Source organism: Antechinus flavipes, chromosome 6 (genome assembly GCF_016432865.1).
Source record: "Antechinus flavipes isolate AdamAnt ecotype Samford, QLD, Australia chromosome 6, AdamAnt_v2, whole genome shotgun sequence".
NCBI classification, from domain to species: domain Eukaryota; kingdom Metazoa; phylum Chordata; class Mammalia; order Dasyuromorphia; family Dasyuridae; genus Antechinus; species Antechinus flavipes.
The window spans coordinates 38214972-38235100 of record NC_067403.1 but is presented as its reverse complement, the minus strand read 5'-3'; the positions used below and the strand labels follow the sequence as shown (position 1 = coordinate 38235100).

The 20129-nt window shown below is 40.3% G+C and overlaps 1 protein-coding gene across 2 annotated transcripts in view; it reads left to right on the top strand.

Moving 5' to 3' along the window:
* Window positions 1–20129, top strand: part of LNX1 (ligand of numb-protein X 1) — a 208647-nt gene that overhangs the window by 63963 nt on the left and 124555 nt on the right. Inside the window, exon 1 of one of the 2 annotated variants that reach the window (XM_051964278.1) lies at window positions 7224–7309. The exons of the other annotated variant lie outside the window; for it this stretch is intronic. The gene's annotated coding sequence lies outside the window, so the exon portion shown is untranslated. Of the gene's footprint in view, window positions 1–7223; window positions 7310–20129 lie in introns of those variants that run through there. 2 annotated transcript variants of the gene reach the window in all.

Genomic DNA, 20129 nt, shown 5'->3' with positions numbered 1-20129 from the left:
GGGATGGGCTGATAATAATCAATATTTGTGTTAGACTGTTTAAAATAACTAGGCTTTGTAAAGTTGGATTATTGTGGTGGTGTAAGAAATGGAGTTAGTGAATTAGTGGAGTTAGAAAAATAGGGAAAGGCTTGGGCTTCTGAAGGATATTACACAACTGCAGAGAAATAGGACAAATGAGCATAGTATGGTCTTATATGAATGTATATAAGGATGCATCTCTTTGTGTGTGTGTGTATATAAATGTGTGTATGTGTATATACCTCCAGATAAACATATATGTGTGTACATAGGTATGTGTATATATGTATATTACATATGTATATATTAAACATACGCATATATGCACACACAAACTTTAATTGTTAACTTGGGGAAGTAGGAAGGAAGAGGGGAAAAAATAAAATAAAGAATTCACAGCAACGAACAAAAGAGAACCTACAAGAAAGCGAAGAAAAGATGGACAGCTCTGAACACAGTGTGCAGTATTTATTATATAGGCTTTCTTGAAATGGAAACTTATTACTTTATATTTCGAATCCTCATGTTCTGCTGTACTCGGGCAATTTAAAAAAATTGTGTATTTAGATTCATAAAATGCTTGGAAAATCTTAAAAGTACCATATTAACCCAAGTATATGAAAAAGCTGTGATATCATGAGGAAAGGGGAACTGGGGAACCCTTCCTTTCAAAAATTCACACTGTAAGCTTTCTATGGCTAGATAAATTTTAGGAAGTTATCTGAAGCAGAAAGAGGTTAAATGCGACGACTAGGTATGATGAGCTTTTCTCAGACAATGTCCTAATATTTCTTCTTTTAAAAGATTGGATAGGACAGGAAGAGGATAAATTAAGCCAGAGGGGAAACATTCAAAGTTGCTTTTTATAATAATTACAATAATTAGAATTATTATGCCTTTGTGAATTTCTTCTGGAAATTGGTAATGTTTTAATGTAATACTGTAAGCAATGTCATACTAGAATGCCCTCCCCCTTCTCTCTTTGCCTCCTAGTTTTTACATAATCTTTTAAACCCCAATTCACATTCCATTTCCTCCGTGAAAGTGGTCCCTCACTCATCCCCCTCCTCAATAATAAGCTTCTGGGATCTTTTGTAGCATTTTGCTTTAAAATAATTCTCTACTGCACTTACCCTGTATAATTTTGTCTTGTAATTTTGGGTGTTTTAGGCACACTCTCTGCTTGCCATTAATAGCTCTGGTTAGTATAAGGTGGGGAGATCCAGAGTCATTGATTCTCTCCAACACACACACATCTAGATGGGTTCATAATTTTACTCCAGTTCCCTCTCTGACTCTAATTTCTTTTCATGTACCCACTAAAAAAAAGTTGCCATGGGTGATGTGCTGCTAAAGGTTGAATAAACAGCTCTTTGAGGGAGGAATAATGTATGCGTGATATGCTGTTAAGTTTGAGTTAGTAGCATTTTCCTCACTACTTTATTATTCTAGATTAAAGTTCCTTAAACTGTGGGTCACAAACCCATATTAGGTTTTATAAATGTAGGGATCATGGAATTATGATTTATTAATAGTAAATATTCCATTTGTTTGCTTACTTTATATATCTATACACCTGAGATCATATAAAAATTTCTCCTGTTAAAAAGGAGCTCAAATGGAAAAAGTTCAAGAAGCTTGAGAAGTTTCTCAAGCCCCGATTTGTAGCATTTACCAATTTTTTATACACATATTTATATATACACATGATATTCACTCTACAACTTTGTAGAGTGCTATTAAAGCTGGCTCTCTCCACAATAATTGGAAGCATGAAAACTTCTGAGACTCAATCATCCCCAAATCTGCATGGTTCCGAATGGTCCCGCGGAAGATGCTCTCTGAGGTGCCAGTGAGCGAGTGTACCCTCTCCATGGAGAAATGCGCCAATCGCTCGCTCTTTTCTCAGCTAACCAGATCAAGTCGACCAGGCTCCCTTGATCAGCCTCCTGCATATGTATAGTGAAATCCACTTGGTATATTGTCAGTCTGAGCAAGGTCTGAGTCAGGTACCGGTGTTTAACACAAGCTGGCAGACAAGTTCTTCTCCCTTCCCAAAGGGAACACCCTTCCAGTAGCCAGAGAAGTGCATTTGTTTTTGGAACGAGCATCTGTGTTCAGCCTTATCGTTGCCAAAGAGGGTGCTCAACTTTTCAACCAGATTTACAACCTAAAACTTTCTCCTTTCTTTTAGAGGGATTTTTATCGTTTTTTTTTTCTTTTTTTTTTTAAATAACACTTCTCCTTCCCCTCCCTCTCATTATTCCTGGAGGTTTCCAAAAGGCAGAAATTAAGAAAGGGAAAACAAATATCGTTTGATATCAAAATCCCTGAATTTTTATTTGTGAATTTTCTGAAAGAGTTTATAGCTCAGGAAGGGCTTTGGTTATTATCCTTCCTGTGGAAAGTTAATTTGCACTGGGGGAAAGTTCCTTACCCTGATAAAAGCCCAGGTACCAATAAATAAATAAACAAACAAACCATCGAAAGTTAAATATCCCGAAGACAGGCATTTAAAGAGCTTGGATTTGCCCCAGAGCTGTAGACCAGAACCATCCCTCCCCCCAGGGCTTTCTGGATGACTTCTTGTGTTCACTGATCCCAAGCTAGATCCTATTTCAGTTTTAAAGTAGCAAAGTTTAAGGCACTTTTACAAATCTTCCTACACCCTTCCCTGATATAAAGTACTGTGACCTACCCACGGGATCAAAGACTTTTGAAGCAGGGAAGATGTCTTTTGTTCAACTCCAGGGAAAATGTTGTTTTACCGATCCCTCTTGTTGCATTCTCCCAGCTGTTAAAAGCTGTATCCCACCCACCCCCGAAAATGACCTTGTATACCTCCCATAAATAAATATCTTATGTGCATCTATTCCGAAGGAATGTAAAGCAGGGATTTTATTTTTGTTATTCCCGGTACCTGGCACTCTTCGGGCTTTGAATAGAGAACTTAATTATAGGGAAAACTAGGGCTCTTGGTGATCAAATGACCTGACCAAGGTCACAAAAGTAATAAAGTTTTCTGACTCAGAATCCAACAGCATTATTTCTCATCTCCGTTGTTGTTATTTAGTCCTGACTGACTCTTCACAACTCCATTTTGGGGGGGGGGGGAGGAGGAGGGAGGTTTCTTGGCAAAAATACTGCAGCTTTTTTTTTTCCTTCTCCAGCTCATTTTACAGATGAAGAAACTGAGGCAGCAAATGGGGTCAAATGACTTGCCTAGGGTCACATTAACTAGGAAGTATCTAGAGCTGGATTTGAATTGAGAGAGTCCTCCTGACTGCAAGCCTGGTGCTCTATCCCTTGCATCCCTCAATGCCCTTCCAATCCCTCAGCCTGCTTCGATTATTATTCCCATATTGTTAAGGACCATGCCTGGGTGAAGGGGCAGGTCAATCCTCCTAGAGCCTCCGCAGCTGTGGATCATAAACTTGAAGGCGTTGCAAAGCAGCCTTGGCAGATGTTCCTTGTGGATTGGGAATGAAATAAATTGGAGGCAGAGGGAAGAGGAGGGAAGTCAGAGAACAGCAACTGCCTCTCAGTCTCCTTGTATCATCATCCTCTCACATGAAGAAATCCATTCTACAGGTCTGAGTTAAGTCTCCAGCAGCCACTGGCAGGTGGCTCCTGTGTCACAACACCATATTAGAGATGAGATAGCTAAGTAATACAGTGGATAGAGTATATCTCTGGAGTCAGGAAGAGCCGAGTTCAAATCCCACTTCAGACATTTTCTAATTGAGTGATTTGGGGTAAATCCTTCCCTCTCTGTGTACCTCTATTTCTTCATTTGTTAAATGGAGATAATAGTAGCACGTCCTGGAGTTGTGAGGATCGTGATATATGAATGAGTTGTTATTATTTTAGTATTAATAATGATAATAATAGTAACAATAAATTGAGGTTGTGCCTTATGCAGGCTTAGAAATACAGGATACTCAGGCACTCCAGCACAGCCACAACGTCTACCCTACTGTGTGAGAGCAGTATGACTGTTTGAGATGAGAGAGACAACACCTGCCCCATTTAACTCACAGAGTTGGTACAAAAATAAAATGAATGTCTACTAATAGCAACTCACATTTCAATAGCACTTTACAGACAGTTTTCTTCACAAGTCTGGGAGGCGGGTGGTATATGTATCCTCACTCCAGTTTTACAGGTAAAGAAATTGAAACTCAGTTTAACTAATTCCCTACTAAGTCATAAAAGTAATAAATGTTAGAACCATAGTCTGGAAGATAGGTTTTTAATGACTGTACATGTATAGCCTATATCAGATTGCTTCCTGTCCTGGGAAGGGGAAAGGAGGGAGAAAAAAATTTGGAACTGAAAATCATACAGAAATGAATGTTGAAACTATTTTTGCATGTAATTGAAAAACTAAAGTACTATTTTTTTTTATTTTTTTAAGGCTTCTAAATGCTAAGTTTGATGTCCTCATTATGACAGGTATTTAATATATTTGTTTGATTAAATGTCTTACAGTGGCGACCTCCAAAGTCTAGCCTTTTGAAAGGAAGCCAAAAGAATTGGCTTTCAAGACAGAGAGGGCTGTGTCACCTTGGGCAATACACCCTCAGTGCTCTCCCCAGCTTCTTAAACTGTGAGTTGCAAGCCCACATGGAGTCATGTTAATGGGATTACTGGTTTGAATTCCTGCTCTGTCACTTATTACCTTTGTGACCTTCCATAGATTACTTGATCACTAAGAGCTCTAGTTTTCCTCATAAAAGGCAGTCATGAAATTGGGACTATCAATAATAAGTGTTTGATCTGTATACCTGATTTATAGACCTATACCCTATATACCTGGGGGTCACATCAAAATTTATCCCGGGGAAAAGTGGTCACAAGTAGAAAAAGTTTAAGACGCCCTTCAAGCCTAGACTCCTGTCAGAGTTCCAGAGAAGGTGCCCATCTGCATGGAGAGAGGCAGCTCTTCCCTGGGAAGCTCCCAACACTGATGAAATCATACATCCAGGCCATGAAAAAAAAAAAAAAACAACAACAACCTGGCACCTTTTAAAATGAGCATTTGCATAAGGGAAGGTATAAGGACAGGCGAAGGAAGAAGGAAGAACTTGAGAATTCTAGCACCTTTTTTCGGGGAGGGCAGAGGAGGCCATTTTTAGAGGCACTGTGTTGCAAGGAACCCCTTAAAATTATCTGGGCCATTCTTGAAAGAAGATGACTGGCTGCCCTATTTTTAAAGGCCTGCGGGGTAGGAGATTCCACAGTTTCCCCAGGTGGTACATTCCAGTGCATAGTCTAAATTGTTCAAGAATCCTGGAAAGAGGCCACAAAAACATAAAGCATCGAAATTCAATTATGAATGAATGAATGAATACTTCTTTACCACACTCACTCGCATGAGCTCTTTGATATTCCCATAACAACCCATTTTGTTAGGAGGTAAGTAGCATCAGCTTGATTTTTCCTGGTGGAAAAAGACTGAAATGGCATACAGCCCAGGGTCATACAATAAGCTAGGAATAGAAATAACTACTTCTGACTCCTCCTTCCTGTCTCTAACTAGCAGGCAAAGTCGCCTTATTAATAGCATTCTAATCTGAATCATTTAAATTACTTGTAATTGCAGGCCTCCAAAGAATTGTAACTGCCCCGTGCCAGCTGAGCAAGCTGTAATGGGCATGACTACTGTTACAAACGTCTGAGTCTGGCATTGGAACACCAAAAATGCATTTTCAAAGTTTGACATCTCATTGGAAATTAGCAGGCAGTTCTCCTGGTGGATGGAGGCTCCCTCTCCGGGCAAAACAAAACAAAAATAACTAGGGTTTTACTTAGAAGATCTGGATTCAAAATCTGGTTCTTTCACTCTGTGGCTTTCCTTAAGTAAACTTTGAATGCTCAGACTCTTTTTCTTCCTCTGAAAACAGGGATTTCTTGAAGTTCTCTTCAGCCCTAACATTTTGAGTGCAAATTGAATGCGGTCCAACAAAATGAAGTCATTTAACAAGCACTTATGTGTTTACATGGTGCTGGGCGCAGTATGTAGGACATTGAAACAAACATAGAAACAATCTCTGCCCTCAAGAAGCTTATACTCTTTTGGAGGAAACAGCACGTGACTAGAGAAATTGGTTATAAAGCTTATACAAAAACTCTTATCAGATTGCTTAGAGAAGGGCGAAGGTTAGAAACAGAGGGAGAAAGAAATTGGAACTCAGGAATCTAGTTTTCAACATTCATTTGTGTAGGATTTTGAAACGGTATGAAAGCAATCTACTTGATCTAAGCAAGGAGAAAATCGATCCTTAGAAACTACTTATAAAATTAAAAAAAATAAAGCTTATACCAGTAAATACATGTTTTTTAAAAACTTTTATTATTATTAAAGCTTTTTTATTTACAAAACATGAATGGGCAAATTTTCAACACTGACCCTTGCGGAACCTTCTGTTCTAAATTTTCCCCTCTTTTCTCCTTCCCTCCCCCCCCCCCCCTTAGATAGCAGGTAGTCCAACACATTTCTGTAGATGGATTTCTCTGTATATCTAATATGAATAATATGATATGATAATGATAATATGAATAATATCTATATGTGTGTATATAGATATACATGTACAAATATACATATAATTTCATGGGATCCTAGAAGTAGAAACCATCCAGTCCACAAGAGGCACTTGAGTCTGGAACTGAAGGGACTTGCCAAGGTCACCGAGGTAGTGAGTAGTGAGGAGATTGGGTATTTGAACCCAGGTGCTCGCCTCCCTCTCCCGCCCGCTCTACTGCAATCTAGTTTCTCCTGCCTTAGAGCAGGTGAACAACTCTCTCCCCTTGGGGGGTTTAAAGTTCTCTGGGAAGTCTCTAGCCTTAGAGAGCCCGATCTCGTGGAAAACAACTAGCCTGGAAGTCCTTTTTTTGAAAACAACTGGCCGGCTCCCGGGGCGGGCAGGTTGGGAGGTGACTTAAAAAGGAAAGTAAATAGCTCGGTGCAAATGAGTCTAAGTGAATAATTTGCACCTGGCTCAGGTATTCGGGCAGATGCCAGGCAGGGAGGAATTTACTGCCCGGCTCGATCAATCACCAAGGTGGAAGCCACCAAGATGAGCTCTGCGGGCTCTGCGTGATGTCACACGTTTCCTGCTCCGGGCCAACCAATACCATTCATTCCCCTTCCGCACAGACACCTGCGGGAGGAAGGCAAATGGGGTGGCAGGACGCGGCGCCCGACTTAGACTGACTTACGGGCGAGGGATGTGGGGGCTCTGCCAGACGGGGGCCGGCCGGGGAACCCTTAACACCTGGAAAGGTGAGTCGAAACGCCCATTTTCTCCCTGGAGATTTAGCCCACTGGTCACATTGTCTCCAACAGGAAACAGGAAAGAAATTGACCGAGTGAGTACAAGTTTACTTTTTTTCTCAGGAGAGGGAGGGAGAGAAGGTGGATGCCTGTGGATCTTCTGGTCACCCAGGAAAATTCTCCCAAGCCACAAGGCTAATGCTTCCTTGGGGAAAATGGAAAGCATCAAGTCAGTCTCTTCCTTTCTGGGATAGTGACTTCTTTTTTCCCCCCTTTTCTCTCTCCCCTCCCCCCCTAAAAAAAACACCCCTGCATTATAAAGGTGAGAGGAAGAAATGATTGAAATTTAATTTAAAATTGTAAACTTTCTTTTTAACTCTATAGTGTTTATTTCAGTGGGAAGGGAGATTTTCTTAATGCTAATTTCAAGGTGGGGGAGGGGAGATGTTTATAATGCTAATTTCGATCCACTCTTAGAACCTGGCGAACTCTGTTGAGATTCAATTAGTTTTTTGCCTTTATCACAATTCATTTTTACCTAAAATTGTGCCAAATGGGGGAGGGGAGGAGGGAATGTTCCTTAAAACTTTTTTTTTAAAGCACCTACTTTTAAAAGAAAATCTGCCTTCCGAATGCTTCCTTAGATTGCAAATTCAGTTGTTCTTCCTCATCCTCCCCCCTCGACCCATCCTCAATTGTACAAGCTGGTTTTTTTTTTTTTTTTTTTAAAGATACTGTGATCTGGATTAGAATACTTTATATTTAACCTTGTGTTTATTAAACCTGTAGCTCAGGTAACATGGATTATCTTTCCTGAGCTTCATGAATGGGGTACAAAGGTGTTTTTTTTCCCCCCCTGTGTAGGTTAACTCCCCTCCCTCCTCTTGCTTGTAATAGTAAATAAACTGTTTAATTGTTCTGCCAGGACCTTACTTTTTTTTTTTTTCCTCTTAAAAGTAACTTTACCTCTAGGACCCATTTTTTTTCTTTTGGTTTCCTTAAAGATCTCCCAGCCTGCAGTCTCACCCCCAGTGTGCCAACTGAACTGAAGGGATTTAGATGAAAGCGGGAAGGTTGGAGAATCTGTGTCGTGCAAGCCACACACGATACTGAGAGGTCAGGGCCTGGCTGTGGGAAACCCTCGGAAAGAAATAGTACCAAGGTGCAATATGTCCAACCTCCTACATCAGCTGTTTTGCTGAGACTTGTTAGCAAAAAAAAAAAAAGTTTGCAAGGAAGTGATCTGTTAGTAATTATGCTGATATTCATCCACCCCAAAAGTCAAAGTGCACATTCATTCTCCCAAAGTAGAAATGGAAACAATCTGGGGAAGTCGGTCTCGGACAGAGTAGCCTCTCACCGAGCCAAACTAGTCCTGCTGTGGCTGCCAATTCCTCTTATTCCTTTGAGATCACCATTGTTCTCTTCTCTGACCCTTGTGTCCTTTTTTTCTGAGCTCATGTGCTTGGCCGGTGGCTGCTGCCTTTGCCTTATTGGAAATGAGATTCAGCACGATCTCCTAGAACTGGTATTTACCCAAGGCAAATGTATATGAAAATCACCAAACCTCCCTTAAATGGGATTATCTCCAGTTCACTGTGGTTCAGGAGTTCCCCGATCCCTTTTTAAGTGCTGAATTTGAATCTGTCCATTTCATTTCTTCATTTCTTCCTTTCCCCCTCTGATGTTAAAGGTGGCAATTTTACATGCAAACAGATATTGGGAGGGTGAGGAAGTTGTGAGCAGTGGAGAGGAAAAGGGGGATAAAGACCAGAATCCTAGAGTTATAGAGTGAAAGCTTTCAGGCCATTTAGTCTATCTGCTTATTTTGCAGATAAAGAAACTGAGACCTAGGTAAATCACCTACTGAAGATCACAAGGAGGAAGGAGAAGAAAGGAGGAGAGATGGGAAAGAGGGAGAGATCAAGGAGTCAGAATTTAGTTTTAAAGTTTGTCCTGGACTACTTTGAACAGCTCCATCTAAAGTTCTATTAGGAGCACAGATTTTAATAATTGTGCTATTAATTGTTGTTACAAATTGTAAATTATTAAACTTCATCATTGACAGTTCCCATGAAACCTAACAACAACAACAAAAAAGGAGGGAAGCAGTATCAAAGCTTTTGAATTTCCTCCATAAAGCAGGCTGGGCTGATTGCCACTGGTTTGAGTCTCCAGCAGAAGGAAAGAACTGCTGTATCCTGTCTGCTCTGTCCCACCTGCTATTTCCCTCCTGTTTCACCTATCCTAGAGAACAACAAATGTGATGCATCCCACAAACCACTGGGCAAATATTCCATTTGTTATCTGGAGCAATGGGATGATGGCAGTAGTTACTTTGTCACTACCAGATTCTGTACAATCCAACAGAGGTTTCTTTACAACCTCGTTGTAAATATTAATCCCAGGAAGATCTCCTGCCAAGGATTTGGTATATTTTCAAAAATGAGAAATGGCCCTTTCCCTGCCTCACTGGGAGCTTCCATTCTACTGAGAATAAAAAACTACAGGTTGTACAGATGGAGTGTGTTTAAGAGAAGAAATTCAGGCAGTAATTTTACTCCAAGGAAATGTGAGAATGGGAGGACAGTTTTAGTTTGGGGAAAGGAGGATGATCAGGGAAGACAACCATGCTCTTTCTGGACCATAGATCTGTAGCTAGAAGAAATTCTTGAGGTCATCTAGTTCAACTTGCCTGCTTGTAAGTGAGGAAACTACAGAGCAGGGGATTTAAGGAACCCTGATTCCAAATTCAGCTTTCTTTGTGTGATCTTACTTCTGACAAGTATCTTCTTCCATAATTGGAAAGCTCTTTCTGTCTTAGTTTCAGACAATAGGTGTCACGGTCACAAGGATTGAGTGATTGTAAGACACTGAGCATGTCACTACTGTGGATTTTCTTGAGGTTTCTTGTTTACACAGAAGGGGATTTGCAGAAAAATTGGGTGGCTGATTAATAATGAAGGCAATTGGTCCTCTTTGTTGGCCCATGAGAACACGTGGTTTAACCCGAGTCACCCAAAATAATAAAAAAAGGGAAGGGGAGGAAAACGAGAAGAGTATTAGGGAGCCCTGGATCATCGATTCCAGAATGAGAGGAGGGAAGTACAGAGAAGGGATGTACCCAGCAATGTCACTGGGGAGTCTTGGCCAAGCTCCAAGCTATGGTAAGCGGATGGTCTCATCAGAGGTTATTTCTAGACTTGACTCATGGCTGTACCAAGTTCTGACTAGAATTCTTGGATCCTGGCCCCAGGACAGCTCCATATGTTTTATAGGGCCCTGTTCAGGTATGATTAGCTTCTCACCTTTGAGGTCACAAGTGCCAGTAAGCTAGGGCTCTAGAGATGATGTGAAGCAGAGGAAATATGGTCAGAGCACAGATGACTTATTGGTGAGAAAACTCTCATAGTGTAGTCAAGAGATAAAGAAGGGAAGAATAGATGCAGAAACGCGGGCCCCTCCTGCAACTGTTCAGATCTCATTTCATCCTGAAGGATAGGGCCACAGCCCTGCCTGCCCCAGTTTGATTGAATAATGGCCTGGTGATTTTAGGACTGTGAATTCGAATTCCAACTTTGCTACTCTGGGAGATTATTGCTGAGCAACTCTGGGAGAATACTTTTATCTCCCTACTCATCTGTTTCCTCATTTATTTGAAAAGAATAGACTTTTATATATTTACAAACCTAGATAGGCAGGTTATAAACTCAGGCCTAGTGAGTTTTTCAGGTTTAGTATTTAGGGGCAATGTTTTCTTTATTAAAATGTTAATATTTCAGAAAAAAATGATTTACTTATCTACTCTTGAAAGGAAACTGAGGTACCACCTCACACCTCTCAGATTGGCTAAAATGACAGGAAAAGATGATAAATGTTGGAGGGGATGTGGGAAAACTAATTCATTGTTGGTGGAGTTGTGAAATAATCCAACCATTCTGGAGAGCAATATGGAACTATGCCCAAAGGGCTTTAAAACTGTGAATACCCTTTGACCTAGCAGTGCCATTATAGGGTCTGTACCCTAAGAAAATCATAAAGGAGGGAAAAGGACCCCCATGTGCAAAAATATTTGTAGCAGCTCTTTTTGTGGTAACAAAGAATTGGAAAAGGAATGGATGCCCATCAGTGGCTGAATGAGCTGTGTTAAATGAAGGTTATGAAATACTGTTCTATTTAAAAAAAAAAAAAACCAAAAGCTGATTTTAGAAAGGCCTGGAAAGATTTACTTGAACTGATGTTGAACAAAACAAGCAGAACCAGGATTACACTGTACATAATAATAGCAAAACTGTGCTATCAACTATGAAAGACTTGGTTCTTCTCAGAGGTCAGTGATCCAAAATCATCCCAATAGACTTTGGACAGAAAATGCCATCTGCATGCAGAAAAAGGAGACTATTTAGCACATGCTATGTTCATTTCTTTTTTCTGTTTTTTTTAATCTCTCCCATGATTTTTCCCTTTTGCTTTGATTTTTCTCTCCCAACATGATTCATAAAGCAATGCATATTAAAAATAAACTTATAAAAATATTTTAAAAGAAAAAAAGTTTATATTTGATATATCATTTTAGTCAATAACCTGCCTAGAATAATTTGTGGATTAGACATTACAATCCTACATTTAGGTTTTTTTTCCTCAATTACATATAAACAAAAATTTCAACATTTAAAAAAAATTGATTTTCAAATTTTCTCCCTTTCTTCTTCCTCTCCCCCTTCAATGGGGGAGCAAGCAATTTGACATAGGTTATACAGTCGTGTGAAATATTTCCATATTAGACATGTTACAAAAGAAAATTAAAACCAAAAAATCTAAGAATAATTGTTTTTAAAAAGTGACAATGGCAATTCTAAAATCTGCTGGTAGGCTGAGGGCCGGTGACTTCTGAATATGTTAAACCAACATTTTCTTTAAAAAAAGATTTTATTGGAATCTTTTTTTTTCATCCATATCATTCTGAGAGAACCATCCCCTAGAAAAGAATATTAAAAGAGAAGGAAGGAGGAAAAAATTCAGCAAAACCAATTCAATGTATTGAAAAATTCTGATATTATACACACTGTTTCATTACTATGGATTTGTCCACTTCTGTAAAAGAATAAAGGAAGTATCTCCTCATATCTTTTTTGGGGGGCCAAATGGCTTTATAATTACCCTAAATTCAGTTTCAATTATTTTGTTGTAATTTTTTGTGTTCCTGGTTCTACTTTTCCAGTTTTCCTGATTCTACAGAAAAGCACAGGAGGACTTATATGAAATGATGCAAAAGTCTGTTTTTCTATTCATTGCTCTTTATATGAAAATAATATTTTATAATATCAAGCACCACAATTCATCTAAGCAACTCCTATTTGATGTGTGTTTACCTTATTTACAATTCTTTGGTACCACAAAAAGTACTGTTATAAACGTTTTAGTCTATATGGCAGCTTTTTTTTTTTTTTTTTTTTACTCATTGACCTCTTTGGGGTATCTGTTGGCAGATTCTCTTAATGGCCTAAAAGACATTGCTGTGGGCAGGAAACTAGCAACAATGAATACCCTGTTGGAGCTGTAGTTCTGGGATACTGTATCTCTCTGCTGGTTGAAATGGCCCTTCATGGGTAAATCAGTGTGTAGTCCCAGTTCTTTGCTATGACTGAGCCAGAGTTTATTCCTAGAGGCAGAATTCCTAGAGTCTCATATCAGTTGTCTGTCTGGTCATTTGATGTAACATCTACTCCAATTCTATCTTATGGGAAACGGAGAAAACATTCCCGTGCAGAAAAATGATGTGAAAGAAATGATAAATTAAGGGAAAGCTATTCTATAGGACTAATTTAACACAGAGTTTTTTAAACTTTTCTCACTCATGACCCCTTTTTGCCCAACTCGACCTTGGGTATATAGTATATAAAAAGGTATACAAATCAAACATTTAGTAATAAATCAAAAATTTTTGACCCTCATATTCAGTTAGGAGACCTCATGTGGACTTATGACTCAGTTTAAGAAGCTTTGGTTTAATTAAACATTTATTTAAATACCTGCTGTATCCAGGACCCTGTTGGGTTTTTAAGGAAGAAAAGAGCAATGCTAAGATACAGTTTTTTCTGTTATCTAATTTGCAATTTAGTGCTGATGTTTGAAGGAATATGACATGTAGACACACAGACGTAGGGCTAGAGTACGAAATAATGAAATAGTCACAGGAAAGTTAGAAGCAAAGTGCCTTGTGGGAGGTCTGACAGGAGTTAGGGGGTGGAATCAAAGGCAATTGTTTGAGTAAATCAGGGGTAAGAAAGGTACAAAATCAGTTTGGGAGTGATGGCACAGAATAGAACTCAATGTGAATAAAGGCACGAAAAAAGGAAAATACAAATCATTTCATAGTAATAAACTAGCTGGTGGAGGACTGTAAAGTCTCTGGAAATGGTTTGTCTTAAAGACAGAACTAAAAAGTAAAAACACAAGAAAATAAAAGCTATAACTGGGGAAAAGGGATTGGACTCGGTTTGTTTCACCTGTGTCAATAGTTATAGAGGGAAGAGTGACAAATTTAAGACTTGATAGAAAAAGCTTTTTAATAAAGCTGTCCAGAAGTAGAGTAGGCTCATAGTAGACTCTATGGCAGGCCTTCAATTGGAGACTAAATGGCTATTTGTTAGGAACATTGAAAGGATTCTTTTTTTTTCCAGATAGGAATTGGATTAGCCGGCCACCGAAGTCACTTCCAACTCTGACATTCGGTGATTTTGTTACCAAATGAAATCAGAAGGAGAAATAAGATCATTTTGACAAAATAAAATAAGATAAGGAAGCCTGGTCAAATGGAAAAAAAGTAGATTAAGAAACAAGATCTACATTCAAACTTTGGTGCTAAACCTATAACCATCAACAATGATTTATTAAGTACCTACTATATGCAGCAGTATCTTGGCACTAGATTTATAAATGCAGTGAATCAAACAATCTCTACTAAAAGGAGACAGCTTAGGAAATGCTGAGTTTCAGATGTTGTCTCTGGGATATTCAGGTAAAAGCATTTGGAGATGGAGATCTGGGAGCTTGGAAGAGAAGACATAACCGAGCATAGTGATACAGGATTTATCTCTGGAGAGATAGTAGTTAAAGTTGGTCATGAATGAGTTTGCCTAGGAAGAGAAGGAAAGAGCTTGCCTAGAGATAGAGAAAGGAAAGAATTGGGAGGAAGAGTCTTGCCCACATGGAGGTAGCAGAAGATCATAAGTTTCTAGATTTAGAGCTGGAACAGGAATATGGAAACCATTAAGTCCGAACACCCTCATTTTATAGATTAGGAGTTCAGGTTTAAAAAGATTTAATCACTTGCTGAAAGTTTTAGCTGTATCTTCAGGATTCAAATCTGCCTACAAACTTAGTAGTACCACTATACCCTACATCCTCTCTAGCCAAGGTGTTGGAGAATATATGCAAGATGGAAGGATAGTCCACCCTATCAAATGCTAGAGGTTAAGGAGAACGTTGTTGTTGTGGAGTTTTTCAGTTGTGGATGGCCCTTCATGACCCCATTTGGGGTTTTCTTGGCAAAGATACTGGAGTGGTTTGCCATTTCTTTCTCCAGGTCATTTTACAGATAAGAAAACTGAAGCAAATGGGGTTAATTGACTTGCCCAAGGTCACACAACTAGTAAGTGTCAGAGGCCAGACTTGAACTCAAATAAGTCTGCCTGGCTTTTTTATCCACTGTGCTATTTAGCAGCCTTCAAGAAAGATAGGGACTTTGGGGGGGGGGGGGAAGGAAGGGAGAGTGGGGGAAATCACTGGACTTGGGGTTTAGACCACTAACCTTTAAAAAGGCAGTTTTGGTAACCTGGTGGGGTTGAAAGCTGATTTGCAAGTGAATGGACAGGAGTTTGGGGGGGAATGGGGGGAAGAGTTACTACTAAGTATAAATGCTTCTTCAAGTAAGTCTGTGACTGAGAGCAGGGAAATATGGTAAGGTCATAGGAAGGTATTATCTTTTCTTTTCTTTTCTTTTTTTGGAAATGGGAAACTTATGCATGATTGTGGGTAGATGAGGGGAAACCAGAAAAGAGGAAGAGCTTGAAGATGGCCGAGAGGAAGGACTAGTGCCAGCAGGTGTTAATCTAAAATGACATTTCTGAAATGTGGCCAACTCAATTCTGTGGTATTCGTGTACTTTGTGGAAGTCATTAAGTAGAATAGGTATGTCCTGGAATTACATAGCCCTGCTTTAATGCTGGTGACAAACTTCATGTCATCTGACCAATGCCACGGAAGCATCAAGGTCATTTTAAGAACACTGGGGAGAAAAATAAGGAGAGAGCTTATGGGTTTTATGGTATTTCACAGAATCTGACCACAAATGCCCTCATACAATGAGCATTTAGAATTAGGGTTATAAAATTGATGAAATATAAAAATTGGAAACAGAGAAAATGGTTTCTAAAGCTTAGACATTTACTGCTTTCCTTTTAAAAATCTCTCTTTCTCAAATTTATTTTCTTGATTCAAAGTGATGCAGTTGAGTGCTGCTTTGGGATTCAGAGGACCTGGGTTCAAATCTTGATTCTGTTGAGCAAGTTACTGGTTCCCAGTTGCCTCATCTGTAAGGTGGCAAGGGGAGTACCAGATGACATTTAACAATTTTCCCCTTTGAAATCTGTGTTCCTTAGGATCCTTTTAATTTTTGTCTTTCACCTTTCTTTCCCTCATCCTGGAGAAGCCCTGACTTCCTCCTGTTCCAAAGAATCTTCCGATCGTCCTCATCCCACTGGCTTCTGTCTCATGGATGCTCTGAATCCTCTTGTTAGACTGTGAGCGTGGCAACATTGCAGCCGGAGGCTTTTCCTTGCCTCCCTTGGCTGCGACTTAAGCACGTGGCTCTAAATTCTGCCATCATATTTGCAGTGACACGTTTGTTGGCTGTATTCATCGGAGAGATATGAAAGCATATCAGCAATGTTTAAAACTCTCCAAGAATTTTCCTTAATAGCCTCCCGGCACAGCGCGAGGCAGCCACACGTGCCGAAGAGCCAGATACTAATATTTCAGTGCTAATTGGAGGCGATTTGCATGTCTTGCTCATGACTGCCTGCCTTTGTTGATCATATGGCCCTCCATGTTTATGCTGCAATCCACACACATAAAGTCACTGATGAGTCAGCTAGTGTTTTCAAGCTGCTCCATGAATGTTGTTGGTACGCCTGCCATTGTTAACTCATCTTGTTCAGAGAAGACACACAGGTGTCCCTTTCTGTGTGTACAATATAGAATACCACTCTCTTCCTCTCCTCTCCCCATTCTCAGAAAACTGAATGTATTGGAGAAAATACTGACCTTGGAATCAAAAAACCCAGAGTTAAGTCCCAGCTCTACCCCTTAGACTTTATGCAGATTTATTTTACAGATCCCTGGACCTCATGCTTGCCAACTGTATCACGAGGTACATGAACTAGAAGATTGATCTCTAACTTTCCCTCTAGCCCTAGTGTTTGGGGATATTCTGTGAAATTTCCCACAGCATTCATCTTTGGGGGACTCTGAGAGGAAATATTGCTGCAAAAACAATGGAATTACTTGAGTTTCTCAGGCACATTATTTTTATTCCAGGACAGAATTATTGTCCCCAGACAGGCATTATAAGTGACTGCCAGCCCCTTTAATGTATAGTAGGCTTTGTCTGACTACTCCAGATCCTTCACAGACTTTTAAAGGGACTTGCTGCCCTTACGATACACGTGGACCTTAATTATATTCTGTCTTGTGTCATTTTCTAATTGTTTCAATAATCCTTGCTACCCCCTCAAGCTACAATCTACCTCTTCCTCCCTTTCACTAATAAACTCTTCCGCCCGGCTCACCAATCTAGAGGCAGAGCTACAGAACCAGAAGGAACCTGAGAGCTGGTATGATCTGATCTAAACAATTCTCCAAAGGATCCCTTCTAAAATCCAATAAATTAGCCTGGAGGTTTCCAGTCAAGGGGAACCTACTGCCTGGTCCACTTTTGGACCACCTAGTTATAGGAATATTTCTCTTACTCCTAACCCAAAAGTGTTTATTACTGGGTATTTGTTTGTTTCTTTGGGTTTTTTGTTTGTTTGTTTTTGCAATTTTTACCCATTGGTTTTGTTTTCTTGCCCTTTGGGGCTTAAAAAAAATTCTCCAAATAATAACCCTTAAAATACTTGAAGATAGCAATCATGTAGTACTTCTCCCACACACACACACACACACACACACACACACCCTCTCTCCCACTCCCCAGCTAATCTTTTCTAGGCTAAACAAACTCATTTCTTTCAACCAATTTACATCTGGCAGGACCTCAAGGTCCCTTGACATCCTGGTTGCCTTCCAAGGGACATTCTCCAGTTTATTAAGAGCTTGCCTAAGATGTTACGGGAGAGAGAAGAGAGCAAATGAATGACTGTTGGAAGAGGCCGAAGGAAGGGCTCGAGGTGGCTGGATTAGTCTTAGTGAATAGTAGAGATGGAGCTGCTGTGGCTTGAAGGAAGTGGGACTAAGAGGGTCGTTGACCCAGAGATTTTTGGGAAATGAGGAAAAGAGTTAAAGGAATTCATGTTAGATCGCCTCCATGTTCTTTTGGAAAAGGTATCTAAATCACATCTGCAGTAAATGTGGGGATGGAAATAGTGGAAAGAGGAAAAGGTTTGGACCAATCTCTGTGGCGAATAAGATAACAATTAGCATTTATTAAGTGCTTCCTATGTGACAGGCACTATGCTAAGTTCTGGGGTTCCAAAGAAAGACAAAAATACTCATTTTCTTGAAACTTATGTTCTAAAGGAGGAGACAACATGTAAACAATTAGGTAATACAAGATATAAATAAGAGTAGAAGGAAAGTAATCTCTGGTGGAAAGGCCCTGGCAGCTGGAGCCACCAGGAAGGAAGGAGGTGGGATTGGAGCTGAATCTTAAAGTAAACTAAGGGACAGCTAGGAGGTGCAGTGTATAAAGCAGGGGTGCTGCAGTCGGGAGGACCTGGGTCAAATCTGGCCTCAGACACTTAACACTTCCTAGCTGTGTGACCCTGGGCAAGTCGCTTAACCCCAATTGCCTCAGGGCGAAAAAAAAGACTAAGTAGTAGTAGTAAACTAAGAGGCAGAAGTGACAGGGCAAAGTATTTCAGCCATGGCGGACAGCTACTGCAAAGGCACAGGGATGAGATGAGATGTCAGGATCAACATCGTCTACCAGCAAGAGCTCAGCTGAGATTATAGACCATAAAATTATAGTGGGTGAAACCAGCTCCCTGGTTTGATTTTGTTAACTTTTCTGAAACCCCAGAGATAGAGAAATTAAACGAGTTTCCCCAGGCCTAGAATTTGCTGGCTGAGACAGCCTAAGAAATGAGAGAGGGACAGAGATTGTAGCATAGTAAAGAAAGGCCTTTGAAATGGGTGGATCTGGAGACCAAGGTGGCTCTGGAGGAGAAAGAAGGTGGGAATGGGTTTGGGAAAGATCCGCTGCATCTGGAAAGACTTGCTCAGGGTGTGGTGTCCTCGGGGGAGAAGTTGAGAGTTCTGTTTCAGTTAGGAGGAAGAAGGAATGTGGTTGGGACAGCTAGAGGCTGGAGGGGATTTGTGGGAAAATGAAATGAATTCTGAAGGGCCTAGTGACTGTTTAGAACCTTTGGAGTTCTCCTCCATACAGTCCGAAGCCACTTCATGGAGAGAAATGAGCCTGTTTGAGCCTGTAGCATCTGAGTGTACCATCCTCCCTTTCTATTCATGCTCATCCTTGAAGGCTCCTTCTAATTCAACCCATCTCGAAGCCATCCAATCCACTCTTTTGAAAACCGCTCTCCTCCTGGGCCTTTCTTTGATTTTTAGCATTGCTGCTCATCTCCTCTTCCTCCATTGTCTCCCCCATTTGGTCTTCCTGACTCTTCCCATGTTTTCTTCAGATTTTTCTGAAACAAATTTATTTTATTATTATTAAATTAATTTATTGTTTATTGAGAAACCCTATTCCCTGAACATGCCCGAGTCCCCAAACTCTATATCCTCCCAGCTTTTTCTCTTTGTGCTTTCTCCCTTCAGTCCTTCTCTGATCCAGGGGGTCACTATGCAGGTGACCTCTGTGTTTGGTTAGCCAGGTTTCCTGACTCCCCCATGTCTCTCATGCTTTCCCCCTTCTCTCCTGTCCACGTATTCTGCTACCATCATCTCAGGCAAGCTCCTCATCGAAATGTCAAACTCTTCCACATTCCCAACTGCCTGATGGATTTAGCTGCTACTGTCTACCCTACGCTGACCACTGTGCTAAGCACTCACAAACAGAAGCAAAAGACAGCCTGTGACCTCAAGGGGGAAATGACATGCAAACAGATTCGTACAAATTATGTATCAGAGAAATAAAAATAATCAACCAAAAGGATTAGAATTAAGAGATTAGGAAAGTCTTCCTCTAGCAGGTGGCCTTTAGGTGAGATTTACAGGAAGCCAGAAAAGCCAAGAGGCAGGAAAGAGGAAATTTCCTTCCCATGCATGGGAGTGTCTTGCACTGGGAAAGGCAAGGAAGCCAGTGACACTGGGTTACAGAGTGTGTGTGGAGAGGAGTAGGTATAAGAATACTGGAAAGGGAGGGGGGAGTATCAGATTATTAAGGGCTTCACGTGTTGAATGGCTGGTATTGTGTTTGATCCTGGAGGTAATAGGGAGATAGTAGAAAGATCAGATCCTTAGCTTTAGAAAAATCACTTGGGTAGCTGAGAGGAGAACAGGCTGGAGTAAGCAGAGATTCGGGACAGACATAACCATCATCCGGCTAGTGCAGTAGTCCAGGTAGTAAGAGTTGAGGGTCTGCATCAGG